General features: G+C 41.8%; 1 protein-coding gene across 1 annotated transcript in view; it reads right to left on the bottom strand.

Moving 5' to 3' along the window:
• Positions 1 to 16,968, bottom strand: part of skor2 (SKI family transcriptional corepressor 2) — an 82,620-nt gene that overhangs the window by 48,551 nt on the left and 17,101 nt on the right. The window contains exon 4 of the mRNA XM_086052937.1: positions 7,888 to 7,992. The gene's annotated coding sequence lies outside the window, so the exon portion shown is untranslated. The remainder of the gene's footprint in view (positions 1 to 7,887; positions 7,993 to 16,968) is intronic.

The raw sequence follows: 16,968 nt of genomic DNA, 5'->3' as shown, positions 1-16,968 counted from the left end.
GCAGCAGTAAATATCTGCGATCTAAATCTCCTCACAACATTGTCTAATTACTTCCAACAACATGGTAGCTGATTAACATGTAATTGCTGCTCTGCACACAGCCAGTCCCTCTTTCCTCGTTAGGGTTATTACTGACTATAATTACCGCTAATGTGCAGAGAGCAAGACATACCAACAACACTGAATGTACACATGTTGACAAAACCGCACCGCCTCACCTCAGAGAGTACTTTGAGCTTTTTTTGGGGGGTGGGGGGGGGGTGACTTGTGACTGGTGCACATTTCCGAGCGCAACGGCAGAGAAATTTAGGCAAGTAAATTCATGTTCATTATGTTGCCTCATTTAGGAAAAGCAACTTGCTGGAGCCAAAAGTCTGTAATGGCCTTCATATGTCACCTCACGTCTCACTGGTATCTTTCAAATCTCATCCCATTCCCCCGTCTGACATTTTGCTCGCACGATCCCGTCGGTAAACCCCACGACATGTTTAAACTGGAGCAAAAGAGCATCCTAGACTTCCATATTGAATACTCAAACGCCAACAAACAGGAACTGTCGCACATTCATAAAAAAAAAAAATCGAAAAAAAAACACACATCAGAGAAAAAAAAAAAAAAAAAAAAAAAAAAGCGAGTTCAGAAAGTGTTTGTGGCATTAAAGCCGCAAATGTGTTGTTTTGACATAACCATTCAAAAGCAATCCAGGAAAAGCAAATGATTACAAAAATGTGTTTTCATGTTTTTGGGGGGGATGCTTTAAGTATATCATGTCATCAACAGAGATCATATCCTAAATTGTTTTGATACCCCGCAGGAAATCTGATAAGTAGCGACATATGGTTTGCATTTCAATAAGAGCGGCATTTGTTATCCGCTGCTAAAAGCCAAAAAGGGAATTAGAAGTGCTCGTCTGTTTATTAACTTTTACTGTTCCTCGCCAGGGTGACTCGAGTGTGCTATATTGCATTCGAGCCATTACATTTACCAATTTACATTAGAGGGGGGAAAGAAAAAAAAAAAAATGGAGAAGCGGAAAAGCAAAATGCAGGTGCATCGGATCTAAAACGCTAAAAACAAATCTCACCGCTGGGTAATGTTACTAATGAAAAGGAGTATATCTCTGAAATAATCTATTGCACAATAGCAAGCTGCGCACACATATCACGGCGCAACTTTCTATCTTCTGTGGAAGGCCTTCACTTCTCCCACCCCCTCATGCCTCCTCTGACTAAAAGGCATTTGCGTGGATCTAAATCCAGCTTAATCTTAATTCTCCAACTAAACTTTCTGCGGAGAAAGCTATGAACGCAAAGCTCCTTTTAAGTTCATAATCACTTTCTCCTTTAGCCAAGGATAATGGTAGGCCACGTCTGTCTCTCTCCATCTTTTGCCCTCCCCGCTTTTGTCTTCACCCCCCCCCCCCCCCCAAAAAAAAAATGCTATCTCTCTTTCTTCGGACCATTAGTGATATTGCCGGGCCGCGGACCTCTGTGTTAAGTCACTTAATCAAAAGCAATGGGTTGAAAATCTTGTTTGGCCTCTTACGTCTGATTCATTCCTGCAGACAAGCGCGGCGGAGAGACAGAGAGGAAGGCCGCGGGGAAATAAACCGGAGAGCAAGACAGATAAGTGGAAGGGAAGGAAGTGAGCGAGTGTTGGTGGCGAGGGAGGACGCGGGAGAGAGAGGAGCGAGGACATTAGGCGGCGACGCTATGTGTTATCAGCTAAGCAGCAACATAAAGACCATCATTGGCTCGTCAGCCCCTGGGGAAAAAGAAGGCCACTGTTCTTTGAACCACCTCCCACGGCAACACACGTAGTCAAACACACTGCTGTGCACAAGTTACGCAGTCGCTGTCCGATAGGGCTGCGCAAGTCATCGAATTTTAATCGTGATTACGGTTTTGCCCGCCGCATGAAATGAACCTGATTGTCGGCGATATTTGCAATTAAAGTGGAGGTCAACCCAAACATATTTTTTCCAAGAATATATTCCCAGCAGGCCCACTAGTTGAAACACGGCATTCTGATGAATTTTGCGTTTGTGGAATAAGTGTTAATCCACTTGTTTTTAGCCATCTCTGGGGGCGGCCATTTTGTCACTTCTGTCGACTGAAAATGACATCACGACTGCGCACAATGACCAATTGTGGCTGACCTGTTTTGTGAATCTGAGCCGCGATTGGTCGTAGTGAACAGCTGTGATGTCATTTTCAGTCGACAGAAGACAAAATGGCCGCCCCCGGAGATGGCTAAAAATGAGTGGACTAACACTTTTTCCACAAACGCAATATTTATCAGATTGCCCTGTTTCAACTAGTGGGTTTGCATAGAACATATTCTTGAAAAAAAAAATGTTTTAAGGCACTCAGGGGGTGGCGAAGGCACGGTTAAGGCTTAAGATGCTTAAATAATGAGCGAGCATAATGTCACTTGGTGGTGGCCTGATGAGAGCGAGTCATGTCGAGAGAAGAAAGTACAGTAAAAATTGGAAATGAGGAAACACCATTCACGTAAAACTAAGAACATTTAAGAAAATGGACATGAGTGTTTTTCACTTGCTAGCAATGTTGTAATTAGGAAATACAAATTTAAGAAAAAACAACAGAAAACTATTCAGTTACATTAAAATGACATATCCACGCATCAACGATAAACCTTGCCCAAATATTTCAAGGTACAACCAGTATGCACAAAATCATACAAATACATCTTGCTGTGATACGGGGGCTTGCTAGTTACTATTTTTCATTTGATCATTTTTTGCACTGGTGGTGTAATTGTACCAAAAAATAATGAATACATGAACTGCTGTAATATGTGCTCCCCCCCCCCAAAAAAAATGCTTCATTAAATTGAAAAATCATTTACAAATGCGGCAATGGGGACAAATAGAACATAAGGAACACCAGATTAAGTACACACACGCACACGCACGTTTTGTGTTTCCATTTGTAAAAGTAACAAAAGAAAACTTTCCTTCCCCTCTTCAGTGCAGCTGACAGGTTTAAATAATAGACTGTTTGTATTGTGGAGGATGTGCAGCAGACGGAGGAGTGCTCGGCTTCATCATCAAACGCCTTTAAAAACAAAAGAGTAGTGGTTTACCATCATATATTCTTCTGAGAAATGTCAAAGTACCATCTGTAAAAATATGACTCACAATTTGTCAAAAATGGTGAAAACCTGGGACTTCTTAGGGATCAGTTTGGATTTTTGCTAAAGCTGTACATCAATAATGCACTCTGACAGTCATAAAGCTTTTAACATTAATGCGCTCAATGATTTTGCCTTAGTCGAAGAAGTTGCATCAGTACTTTTCTCCAAAAGTCAAAAACCCACAAAGCTGAGGATTGAAAAGATGGTTTAAAAGTCATAAATTGAATTGAATTTTCATAATTATAGTAAAAGTCCCAAACTGGAGTGTGCTGTCATGAATTACCCTATGATGCACATCAGGGCCAAATGAATAATCTCTAACCGCTTCAGATGATGGGTCTTTCATTTCCTAATTGAGAAATAGATGGATTTTAAGAGTGGAAAGAGTAGAGATCAAAGAAAATCACGGTATGCCGCTCTTGTCCCTACCTTCTCTTTATTAATGGCCTTTCGTATATAATTCCCTCTGCATGTCTGGTAATACTCTCCAGAGTTTGGGATATTGGAATATTAGCAGTTAGAAACTCATGAAATCCTTTTAAATGAAGTAATCGAATACAATTTGGTTTCTTGTACACAAAATAATCGCCTTGATTTAAATTTACAACATACGCCCGTGATGAATGATCAGCTCGTTAGGACACCACGTGATTTATTTCTGCCGTATGCCTTTTATCTCAGGAGAAAAGAAGCAAGCCTCTCCACCTCCTTGTGTTGTGCGCACATGTGACAAATCATGCGCTGCTCTTAAGTGTTGCCGATACACAGGAGGTGCTGAAACTTCAACATCAAACATATCACGTCACCTGCAGACGCACTCGCTGGCTGGCACAGGTGTGCCCCAGGAACGCGGCGAATTGAACACCTCTCAGACCTCCGGGAACTCGCAATTCAATTAACAGACAAACACATGCTCAAAATTACACGTCCTCAAACCAGACCATCCGCACACCTACCAATCATCTTGCGTGCAAATCGCCGTACACGCGCACTCCCGCGCGCACGCGTACACACGCACACAAACACAGATGAGATTCGGTCCCATTGCAGACACCTCTCACTTCAATTAAGATAGACTGAAATACATCTTTTGATGTTGGTATTGGCTATCAGGATCATACACCTGATGCTAGCAGCACCAGTGGCCTCATTGTCTGCAACACAAAGCTGCTAAAAGCTAACATCATCTGGCTAGCGGTAAAAAAAGGCCGGATGTTTTCAAGGGGTACAAAAGAGCAGTGCCTTGGATGCAATTATGTAAATATATATATATATATATATATATATATATATATATATATATATAGTCGCTACTTTTCACGTTACATTTTTGATCATTTGCGTCACAATTGCTACGTTTATACGGGCACATTAATTCAGATTAAAAGCATAATTGGAATAAAAAAATCATTCAGAATGTTCAGATTTTCCGATCAAGCACATTCTGATCAAGACTTTATTCCAAACGAGAGGGGTGTCTTATGTCGCTTGGTAATCCGATCGACCCGCATGAAAACGCTTATTCCGAAATTTCGGAACAAACGCGTTTGTGTTATTCACCGACACTGGCACATTTGCAGCCCCGTTAGGAAGCGTTAACTCAACATAACAGCGCATATGTGAAAAATATGCAAAATTACGTTAACGTTTAAAGTAGAAATGGACGGAGTGTTGTTTTGTTGACACGGAAGTCACTACGGCTTCTTCTTCTACAACTATTTCCGGTATATTTGGTCGGTCTGCGCATGTCGGAATAGTTTGCAAGTCATAATGGGGGTCAATATTTTTATTGTCCATGAAAACAATGCATCCGATCACAATTTTAATCACAACTGGTATAAGTTTAGCATGGAGAAGGTAATCCTGCTGTATTCAAGCCTCAAAACGATTCTCTCTTTTACCCTTGAGGCTTGTGGCGGGTAGTTTTAAGGTATTATATATTGTGGGGGCAAAACGGGAGGATGCGTCTACCGGTGTACGCTGGACGGCATTCATACATAGACATAGTCCTTTGTGTGCATATGCCTAAATCTGAATAGAAATCCACTGGGCAGCCGATGCAAAATGAAATGATTTGGCCAAGTAGATTGCATGACGTCTCCGTCAAGCTGCTGTGAATAGGATGCGGCCTTTGATGGATATGAGGAGTGACACACACACAGACGATATTCATTCTCAGTCACGCTCATTCCCTTTTTTTATCATTCTTTCCCATATGTAAATTTCTTTGAAAATGTCATATTACGGAATTCCAGAAGATTTGAAAAAATACGGCATCCAATTCATTCGTTGCAGGCTAATACGTATGAATGTATGCATGTAAATATCGATGAGGGAAAACACACAGTGGCCTCTTTTTAAGAGAGCCAAATTGTCAGTATATAAAAAAACATCCATACATACATTTATATACGTATACATATATACCCACTTTCCAAAAATTGGAGGTTAGGTTAAGGTTGAAAACACAAGAAGGCATAGCATTGAAACTCCTGAATGATCGAGACAAATGGTCATAAACATGTTTAAACACAACAGCGTATGCTTTTAAATTGACACCCATTGTCGATTTGCATTACCTTCAGTCCTTGTGGTTTTCTGTTCCGTTTGTGTTGTTCCGTGAATATTACTCAATTTGGGGATTTGGACTCTGCAGCCACTTTACACTAATGTTCCTCTCTCTTTAAGGCACACTCATAAAACAAGCAAGCACTTAGTGAGAGCCACAGATGGTCTTCTCAAATATCCGACACGCATTTCCTTTTCCTTAAACCAACTTCTGCAGTTTGCGTAAGAATGATAAGCAAAGCTGTCCGTATAACGTCACAAAACTTACAGTCGCATAATCAATTTTGTCAGTTGATGAAACTTTGCCATTCATTGTGACAGTCTGCAGCTGCCTCCCTCGTATAAAGTTGTCTGATGCCTGCGCGTCTGCGCTACTGAGGACAATTTTGGTCAATTCACTTGAATGGATTAAAAGGGAAGTCAACCCCAAAAAGGACAATTTTAGTAAATTTACTCGAATGGATCAAAAGGGAAGTCAACCCCAAAAAGCGGCCCCAACTAGTCGAAATACGAATTCTAATTCTAATTACAATTGAGTTTGTGTGAAATGAATTCCGAAGCAAAAATCCACCCGTTTTTATCCATCTCATGGGGCGGCCATTTTGTCACTCGCTGTCGACCGAAAATGACGTCACAGTTGCTCAGGGCTCGGGTAACAACCAATCATGGCTCAGCTTCAGAAAACAGGTGAGCTGTGATTGGTTGTTACCCGAGCAACTGTGATGTCATTTTCAGTCGACAGCGAGTGACAAAATGGCCGCCCCACGAGACGGATAAAAACGGGCGGATTTGGCTGCTTAACTCCTATTGCGCAAACACAATATTAATCACAATATCCAGTTTACCCGCAACCCTCATGAGGACAAGCAAACTAAAAATGGATATATGATTTAACCTAAGGTCATATTCAGAAACCATCAAAATAATTTTGACCACTCACAGTCTTCCCAGTTTTTATGCCCTAAAACTAATATCATTCTGGAGGAATGAGACAAATTATATGCAACTTCTCTGAACTCACTACAGGAAATAGCATTTGGAAGAAATCAGTGTATTGCAGCTGCTCCCACCATTTTAATGTCCTTCTTGACACATGGCTAATCCAAAAGAGCTGGTGTATATTTTTGCAAAGCGCTAATACCCAGACTGTGAGCCAGATGGATGATAAGAGTCTCGAGAGAAAGCGAGAGATTTGGGAGTCGTGCTCTCAGCAATCATGTCTGCACAAAGTATTAGCACAAATTGAAAACGTAGTTAAAATGTCATCCCCTGATATGAGATATTTCACAGTCAAGATCATTCTGAATCAACCGGAGACGTACCCGACATGCTACATTTCTGTCGCAGTAATCGGGTCCTTGAAAGAAAGTTGCTCGTCCACGGTTGCTCACGCTGAGGTTGTCCTGCCATCGTTTGCGTTCGTCCGAAAATAAACTGCGCTTGCTCCCATGTATCTCATCTGTCCTCGTCTTACTTTCAAACGTAACAGGAATCCTGAATATATTCAAATCGCAGTGTTTATTTGATAAAATGTAACATTTTAAACATTATAATAGAACTACAGAAACATGGGTGTATGCGTCTTTATTTTGCTCTCCATACGGATCGTAAAGCACACCTAAAAGGCTGCGGGGAGGGGGTGTCGGATTCAAAGTGGTGACAGCCTTCTGTGTAGAACTTACAGCTCCCGGATAAAACGAAAAAAAAAAAAAGCGTGAATCGAAGACTCGTTGCACGTTGCAGTAGATCACATGCAGATGCATTCGCTTTCTCTAACACCGTTATATCCCTCAAATCCCTCGTCGTAAAAGTTACTTATGGCTGTTTTTAATTTTTTTCCCCGAGTGGAAATCCCCCGGTCGACATTTAACTAACGAACGGCGTGAAGGAGAAGGCCAGAGATTAGTCTGTGATCCAAGTAGTAGTTCAGCAACGTGACGTACGTGCATTACACAGGGTATAGGTCAGCAGTCTAAAAAAAAGATATTTTGTATACGCGTTTCAAGTGCGTTGGCATAAAAACGATTACTTTTTTTTTTAGATTCACACAAAATAGAAGTGGACTGACTGTTCATATTGTTATGTACAAATGCCACCTAATGAGTCTTAATAAATGTGCCACTAGTAATCCCCCATTCTTCCCAGCCTTCTATTCCTCACCTTCACGTATTCCTGGAAGGACCCTCCCGCGATCCTCCGCAGCGCCGTCGTCACGGCCGCCTAGAAGTCGTATTCGAAATGCGTCCCCTTGATGAGCACCTTGACCTTTGGAAGGAGGGAAAAAAATAATACATAAATAAATCACACCGAGCCGGGTCAGGTGACTACGAAAGTTGCTCCGGCGTGGCTTATTTGGCCAGGAAGTGTCAGATGCTCAGGGCACTGCGTTGTCTGGATGAGGCAGCCGCGAGTTGGCTTGCCTCAACTCTTCTCGTGCACTGAAACAAACGCTGAAGCGGAAAACTTGCAGTTTGTAATTTGAAATACATTTTTTTTTTTTTTTTTTGTAACACCAGACCTACAACTTTTCTGATCCACCTCGTCCACAGAAGCAGCAAATTGCGCAACAACCAGTATTGGGTCGACACACTAAAAAGGTGAGTTACGTTGTGTTGACTGTCAAGTAAACGTGAACAGGGAACAGGTGTGTGTCAGCAAACGCACATACACATCTTGGGTGTACATGAACAGTGTAATGAAGAGATTAAATCACAAGCGTGGCTCTGTGTAATTGCCTAATTATGTTTAACTAACTACAGAAGGGGAGTAATAACCCAACATGTCTAACATGGGAAATAAAACACAAGCAAAAGGGTGAAAGGAGGTTAAGTACAGCAGCTGAGGTACACTTGTAGTGCTTGAGCACATCCAGAATGTGCCAGGATTTATTTCCTACAACATTGCCTTTGTGTAGTTAGTGTACTTAGTCGTGTGGTTTATTTTTGCGCAAGAACTGGAGGAGAAAATGGGATGTGGAAGGACCGTGCCACGTCGGATAGAGAACGCAATCAGGGCGGGACAATGGCAGCCCTCGGATTTCTTTGGATAATGGTAATAAAAATAATCCATTTGTAGTGACACCGCAGGCTTATGCTTTGAGGGGGAATCCGACAACTTCAAGAAACTTTTATACTCTCCGAACGTTATTGAGTCTGGTCGTCCTTATGGAAGAAATGACATTCCAAGTCACAAAAGGCAAAACCCACACCCAAAATAAATGAATTCTTTGATTTTCGCTCCAATGAGCTGCCATCAGGTACACTCCAAAAAATGTTTTGTAAATGTATAGTCCACTTAAAAATATATCTGGATCCAGACGGTTTTATTAAGTGCAACCACTTGATGAAATAAAAATGGAGGAAATCCAACACGCCATTTTTTTTTCAGTGTATGCTTCATGACGTGGAGGGAAAAAAAAACAAAAAAACAGGAAAACCCTTATCCCTTTTGAGATGACGATTAAAATTCATAAGCTCCCCACCACACCCCAAAAAACATCCTTTTTCTCCCTCTCCTGCCACTCCATCCATCCATCCGACCCCTCCCGTTCATACTGAAGCAATCTAGCAGCAGTCACAGCCTTCTCTCCCTGCAAAATTAATTTGACAGGTTTGCATTAAGGCACCTGATCAATACCCACTTAGAGCTGTGAGGGCTAAAGCCAAGAAAAATAACACACCCGGCATCCCCGCCGCTCCCTCTGTACCAGATGAGAAAAAATGAATCTTGGACACTTTTCCCCCCCCTCCCTCTTTCAATTGCTCGGCGGTCCTAAGCCCCGCTCTCGATCAGACGGACACACACACACACACACACACACACACATTGGCGGCGACACGTCAAAATACACGCGGACATGCACAAAGGCAGCAGCACACTTCTCTATCACTAGGCTGACCTCCTGCCATTGATCGGCAGCCGTTAAGTTGACAGAGGGCCCGGGAAAAGGTGCGCGTGAGATGTTTGTTTGCGTGTGTGTGTGTGTGTGTGTGCTTTGTGACTTTCACTGGGCACTTAAGCAGACAACAATCAACTATACAACCTTGATAGAGACTCAGCTTGAGTGCGGACTATAGGTGCTTGTGATTGAGGGCCTGAAAAGACCATCATTTGTGCCCAGTTGAAATGAGAACACGGAAAGTTGGACAAGGAGCTCGTGGGCCTTGCATCTAAAAATGGAAAATCGGAGACCAAAAGGCACCATCGAAATTCAGGACAGGAGGTCTAAATTGCTGCGGAAATGAAGTCAGCAACGTGTTGCCATTTTGCTGTCAAGTTGTCTAGTTTGCTTGTAATTTAATTACCACAAAACACATTCTCAGTCTCAACACGTTCTCAGTTTCTCACATACTCCCGCACACGAAATTCCATTTCCGTCAGTGCTTATTTAATCTTTTTTTTTTTTAAATTCCCTTCTTTCGTCATCCGTCATTGGCCAGGGTATTAATCCGTCATTCGTCAGTCCCACATTTTTCGTGCCAAACCGAATTATAATCTACAGTTCCGTCAGGTCAGTTAAATCCGTCATTTAGTCCATGATAAATTCGTTGGTGGGTCACAAAAAAAAAAAAAAAAGTTAGTTCGTTAGTGATGGACACAGTTAGCGAAGATTACTCCGACAGATGAAAATCCACTTCTGTCAGTGGTTAGTCCATCATTTTTTAAATGTTTGCCATCATTCGTCAATTGTCACTAAAACGGGCCCCACCTCTGCTCATACACATGCAATGAGTTTTATCAAACCAATTATTGTAGGGTTTTTTTGATTCTCCACTCAACATGAGACTAAAGAGGAAAGGACAAGGAGATCAAGTTAACATTTGAAGAGAACTCAATAAGCCTCTGTACAAGAGCGGACAAGAGCTACATTCCTCCACTTATCCCTCCATCTCTCCTTATCCATTCGTCACTGAGTCTTCCAGGACTACCCCATCTCATCCAGCCAAAAATCAATACCCGGGCCCTGAAAAAAGGCCCTCAATAAACAGCAGCGGGAGAAACATGGGCCAGAGCCAAAGCTCCCCCCCAACACACACACCTTGCGCACTCAACACAACATAAAGTAAATGAGCGCACTACTTTTCCTCGAACTTCATCCAACCGATAGGTGGGGAGGGCTTGATTCAATGATTCAAAGCTCAAGGTCGCAGTGATGTTTCAAACCCGGTCATGATTCACTCAAACAGCCACGTGCAACATTTTGCAGTCTGGAGGCCGCAGATGTGACCGTTGCAACACACTATGAACGGTGGGATGAATAGACTGCAGGGTTTTTTTCTGCGCAAATCAAGTCTGTTTCAAGACCTTATATCAATAGACCCCGACCAGGATATTACACATGTGAAGTCGTTTTTCCTCGATTTACAAACCAATGAGCTTTTTCCAGGAACAAAATATCAACATGAATTGTATATTTATGCATATTTACTAGGGGTGTCATGATATCCAAATGTCACGATGCGATAATATCACAATATGAACCTCACGATACAATTGGCTCACAATATTGTAAATATTTTTTTTAAAACTAGTAGTTAAAAAAAAACACCAAAAAAACAACAAAATCGGCTTGGCCAGTCATGCACTCCTATTGGCAATTAGCGTTGGTCTTAAATAGGTGGCATCAAATTAAACTGAACTAATAAACTAACCACCAGAAGGTGCTGGACCTGCACTAATGGAAAACAACTTAGGCTTTTAAACAGATTTGCTGCTATTAATATGGTAACATGACGACGATATATCGTGGCAATTTTAATATCACGATATCGACGATATTGTGACATCCCTAATATTTACTTTTGATTTTTTATAAGAGAAGCATTTTTATGTTAGCGTGTAGTTTCGAGCATGAAAGTCCTCCAGTCCACACGATAGCTAAAACCATGTCTTTGTTGAGAGCGAAAATTGTCTTGAAGCTTGAAACTAGGGCTGCTGTCGAATATTTTTAGAACTGAGTATTTTTCAGGTTAATCGGATAAAACATGATTTGCCAAGTGAGGTGCACTTATCATTTTTGTCACTAGGGGTCACCATCCTCACATTCTACGGCATTATCTTTGACTTTGAGTGCGTATGGAGTTAAAACATGGTGAGTGACGTGGGTGTCAGCGAATGAAAGCGTTGAGTCGGCTGGTTGTTAACTGGCTAACCCGCAAGCCTGTTCTGCATTTTGTCATTGGCAGCTCTTGAATGAATATCGTTATGACCGGTACATATTTGTTTTCTTACTGTTTGATGGAATTAAAAGTACACCAGCGGCTGTGTCCATCCTTGGCCATTGCAGGGCACTAATATACATTCTAATAAGCAACGGCAGGCTATATCAAATAGGATTCCATCAATGAGATACCTTGAGTCGGAACAGATTCTTTCCTCCTGGCTCGCCGGCAACCGGCGACCCGCCCCACCTACCTGCTGAGCTCCATTACAGAAGACATGCGGGTGAACAAGTGCGTGTGAATTACAAGTTCCTTCAGGCGCTACACCAGGTGCCAACCAGTTCCCCTGTCAACTCGCACCCTTCTTCCTACACCCTCAAAGCCACCACCGGTGTTAGCAAGATGTAGATGAGAAGAGACATCAATAAATAATTTAGCGCTCCCGAGACTTTTAAGTAGGAATCCGTGCAGTGTGAAATGCAGTAACTTCTGATGGCGCATCAATCCAAGCCGGTTAAAAGCTGTTAACATCAGCAGAATAAAGGAGATCCGTTTTGTTTCATTCTATCATCGCTCTCTCTCTCTCTCTATCTCTCTTTTTAATGCTATTTTACTGGTTGATGGGACATGAGATGGTATTCGGATTCATCAGTTGACTCAGATCTACTGGGTCGCGAGGGATAGCGATACGATTCAAAGCAGCTCATTCCCATGCAATATAAAAAAAAAACATGCTGATCAAGAGACACTCCAATCGGGGGGGCACCAATAAGACACTTTATTCAAGCTGCCAGCAATCTCAACACAGCCTATTTCTAGATAAAGGGAGAAAAAAACGAATGAAATGTCTGAACTCGATTGCTAAATCTTGCGCGCTCGCCGATACAGTTGGTGATGCTAAAATACAAGAGAGGCTTCGATGAAAATGAGCTGAGTGCCGGTTGGAGTGGCGTTTTAGCTCACGTATTTGCTGTTGATTTCACAATGCACATAATCAAACGTTTTTCAGTTAAATAAAAAAAAATAAAAAATAAAAAACGAATGAATAGGTTGTTGTCTATATTTTACCACGGCTCAACACTTCCCCTGCTAGCTGTCAAATTAAGATAATATAACGGAGACAAGCATTAACATACGTGACGACGTAGATCCCAATTCTCCAGTGTCATCAGCAGATGTGTACATACCCTCATCTCAATACAACACAGATACGCTAATAGCCTCTGAGGCTCCCAGTCTGCCTCTGATCTCCGTAATATCCCCGCAGACACACATATACACTCCTGCGTGCACACATTCACGCACTCACACACAGGGAAGAGTCTACCTGTACAAATCTAATATCATTTGTACACCTGCCGCTCTGTGGGGACGCGGTGAGCCCTAGTTTACATCAAGCAGCATTCAGGAGACGCGTTTGAAGGTGGTGCAGATGCAGGCCCGACTGATATGATAGAATATTAAACCTGATCCCATATGTGCAGTGTTGCCAACTGAAGGTGTATACACATTTTTGTTAATAAACTATATATATATATATATATATATATATATATATATATATATATATATATATATATATATATATATATATATCAATCAATCAATCAATCACATTTTATTTATATAGCACTTTTCATACATAAAAATGCAACTCAAAGTGCTTTAAAACATTCAAAGCAAAACATAGAATTATCTTCAATCAAAAGAAAAGATAAATTATTTAAAAGTTGTTGAAAGCCAAACTAAAAAGGTGTGTCTTGAGCTTCCTCTTAAAAATATCAACAGTCTCTGCAGACCTGACATCCTCTGGCAGGCTATTCCAAAGGTGAGGACCAAAATGGCTGAATGCAGCCTCGCCATGCATTTTGGTCCTCACCCTTGGAATAAATAAAAGGCCGGCGCCAGAGGACCTCAGGATCCGCGAGGGCTGGTATGATAAAAGCAAATCAGATAAATAAGATGGCCCAAGACCATTAACACATTTATAAACTAATAAAAGTACTTTAAAATCGATCCTGAAACACACAGGGAGCCAATGCAGCAATTTCAAAACTGGCGTAATGTGCTCCCGCCCTCTGGTTCTCGTCAGCACCCGAGCGGCTGAATTCTGCAGTAGTTGCAGTGGTGAAATGCTCTTTTTCGGGAGGCCAGAGAGCAGGGCATTACAGTAATCTAAACGACAGGAAATAAAGGCATGCATCAGCACTTCCGTGTTAGCCTGAGAGAGAAACGGGCGGACTCTGGCGATATTCTTAAGGTGATAAAAACCAATCTTGGTTACATTTTTAATATGAGGAATAAAACTGAGCTCAGAGTCAAAAATGACGCCAAGGTTCTTCACACAGTGTGAGGGATTAAAAATGTGTAGTTTTGGTAAAAGCTTCTCTCTCTGACCTTCGGGACCGATAACTAAGACCTCAGTCTTGTCCTCATTGAGCTGTAGGAAATTATCTGCCATCCATGACTTGATATCTAAAATGCAATTTAAAAGGGTATCATATATATATATATTTTTTTTTTAAATCGAATTCCTTGGTGGGCTACAATAGCGGTGAAGAAAATGTACATTTTGGGCCCTCCAAGTAAATAAAAGGCACAGAGAAATCCGCTTCAGTGTGTGGCTTGGAGATGATCTGAGGAGATCTGATAATCACCTGAGGGATTTGTGCGAGAGCGTCGAAGTGTCTTAAGTGTGCTGTTTGATCTCAGGCGTTGAGGGGAGGCACCGCTGGGACACTCCGGATGAGCTTCAATAGCACCTCACTTGACAAGAGACATTCGTATGACAAACCTGAATGAAGCCATCTAAATAAACGCAACAAAACACTGTGTATAAGCATGTCATTCTTTGAAAAAAAAAAAAAAAACAGTAAATGAACAGTGATAAATCTATATTTAGATATAATATCCACCACCTTGAAGACATAAGTGCTAAACACCTAAAAAAATATATATATATTTAAAAAAAAAATATATATATATATTTTTTTTTTAAATATAGTATGCACTAAGGAAGTGTACCATTGGGCAACGCCAACAAAAGTCACTGAAAACCAATCAATACATTTTAATTTCCTGCTTCTGAGCATGTGTCACTGAACACACTGTGTGGCATGTCCACTCAAGTTCAGACGCACTGTACACACACGCGCACACCCCCACACACTCACACACACACGCACGCACGTGCGTGCGTGCGCTGTTTGCCAAAGGCCAATAACATTCTATGAATTGTCTTGCTTTGGATCAGAGATATTGACAGCTTTCCCATTGGACCTATTGAAATGCATCATTGTGTCACACGCACACTCACACGCATAGACCGAGTGTCTCTGGTGCGCTCCACCAATCAATCTAACATTACACTCGCTTTCGTTATACCTGCTTGAACGGAATAAAAGAGGCGGTACTCTTCATTGTCACCCCGTTGACCCGCCCCAACCTTGACCTCTCACCTTTGTCGGGCCTCAGCCCAGGGTTCAAGAGAGGGGAGTGGGGAAAAGAGAGGGTGAGGACGAGGCTGTTGACGTGCATCGATCGATGTGTTCGCTCGGTCGCGCCCGCTTGATGAGAATGAAAGGCATTATAGATCAATTAAGTGTGACATCTGTTTAGCAATTTACTTGGTAGAATGCGGTCCCCTTCTACAAAATTACACTCTACAGGTTCACCAAAATTAAAGGGGAAGTCAACGCCCCCAAAATATTTCGCAATAATATGCGCCTTTGCTAGACTAAACATGACATTCTGATTAATAGTGCGTTTGTGGAATATGAGTTATGCATCTCAGGGGACGGCCATTTTGTCACTTGCTGTCGAATTAAAATGGCATCACAGTTGCTCAGAGTTCAGCCAATCATGGCTCAGCTTCAGAAAACAGGTGAGCCGTGATTGATCATTACCTGAGCCCTGAGCAACTGTGATGTCATTTTCAGTCGAAAGAAAGTGGCAAAATGGCCGACCCCTGAGATGGCTAAAAACGGGTGGATTTTGCTGCTTAATTCCATATTCCACAAACGCAATTTTAATCAGAATGCCATGTTTGGAATAGCAAAGGCGCATATTGTTGCAAAGAATTTTGGGGGGTTGACTTCCCATTTAAAGTTCATTTATGTCAGTGCAGCACTTTTAAGCCTTTGCGGCATAAATTCCTATTCTTACTACTGCACCTGGTTACAATAGGTGGCACATAAGGATGAATGACTAAAAAAAAGCACATTCACTCGATGGTTTCCATTCTTTGACGCAGCTATTTACACTTAAACTGACATTTCATACATGCAATGCTTCAATAATGTAACAAAAACATACATATCACAATATACCACATATTAACCCTGCATTAATTTTAGTAAGCTGATGCTAACGTAAACAGAATATAGCCGAAAACATAAAGACTAATAACTTGGATTAAAAACGACTTGGGAAGGTAGCATTTTGTTTGTTTGGGTTTATTTAATTCGAAATTTAAAAAAAAAAAGGTGTCTTCTCATTAATTTGATTTTCAAACACATTATGTTGTCTTTGACACGTTTTGCTTGCTAAAAGAAATCAGCACAGAATATCTTACAGCGCAATTGTCTTTTATTGCGTTTCTCCAATTCTCCCGAGACCGACAGGCAGCATCCCCCTGTGTTAAGTGTGTGTGCGCGCGCGCGCGTGCGTGCGCGTGTGTGCGATCGTGTTGTCTGAGGAGTAAATGTGGAGTTAAACAGATATATCCAAGCGTAAAATCTAAAAAGGCTCCCCAGCGGGTGCCGGGGGGGGGTTGTGGGAATCAAGCACATATCAATTTAGAGGCCCGCTGCCGCCGAAAAAAGACGGCGGATTTTGCTCCTCTAACAACCACACATTACACAGCCATTTTGTCACCTGTTCAAATTGTGCCCTCTTTTTTATTCCACCCTCCACTTGCATTTGTTCCCCTCATAAACAGGAATGTTTCCACGCACACACGCTCTCTCTCTCTTTCTCTCTCTCTCTCGCTCTCTCTTTCTCTCTCTCTCTCTCTCTCTCTCTCTCTCTCTCTCTCTCTTAGCCCTGCGCTGTGCAGTGTAATGCTCTACTTGATTATCTC

This window comes from Filicampus tigris, chromosome 15, assembly GCF_054856515.1.
Source record: "Filicampus tigris isolate MCC_2025a chromosome 15, RoL_Ftig_1.0, whole genome shotgun sequence".
NCBI lineage: Eukaryota > Metazoa > Chordata > Actinopteri > Syngnathiformes > Syngnathidae > Filicampus > Filicampus tigris.
This window is presented reverse-complemented; position numbering and strand designations above follow the sequence as displayed.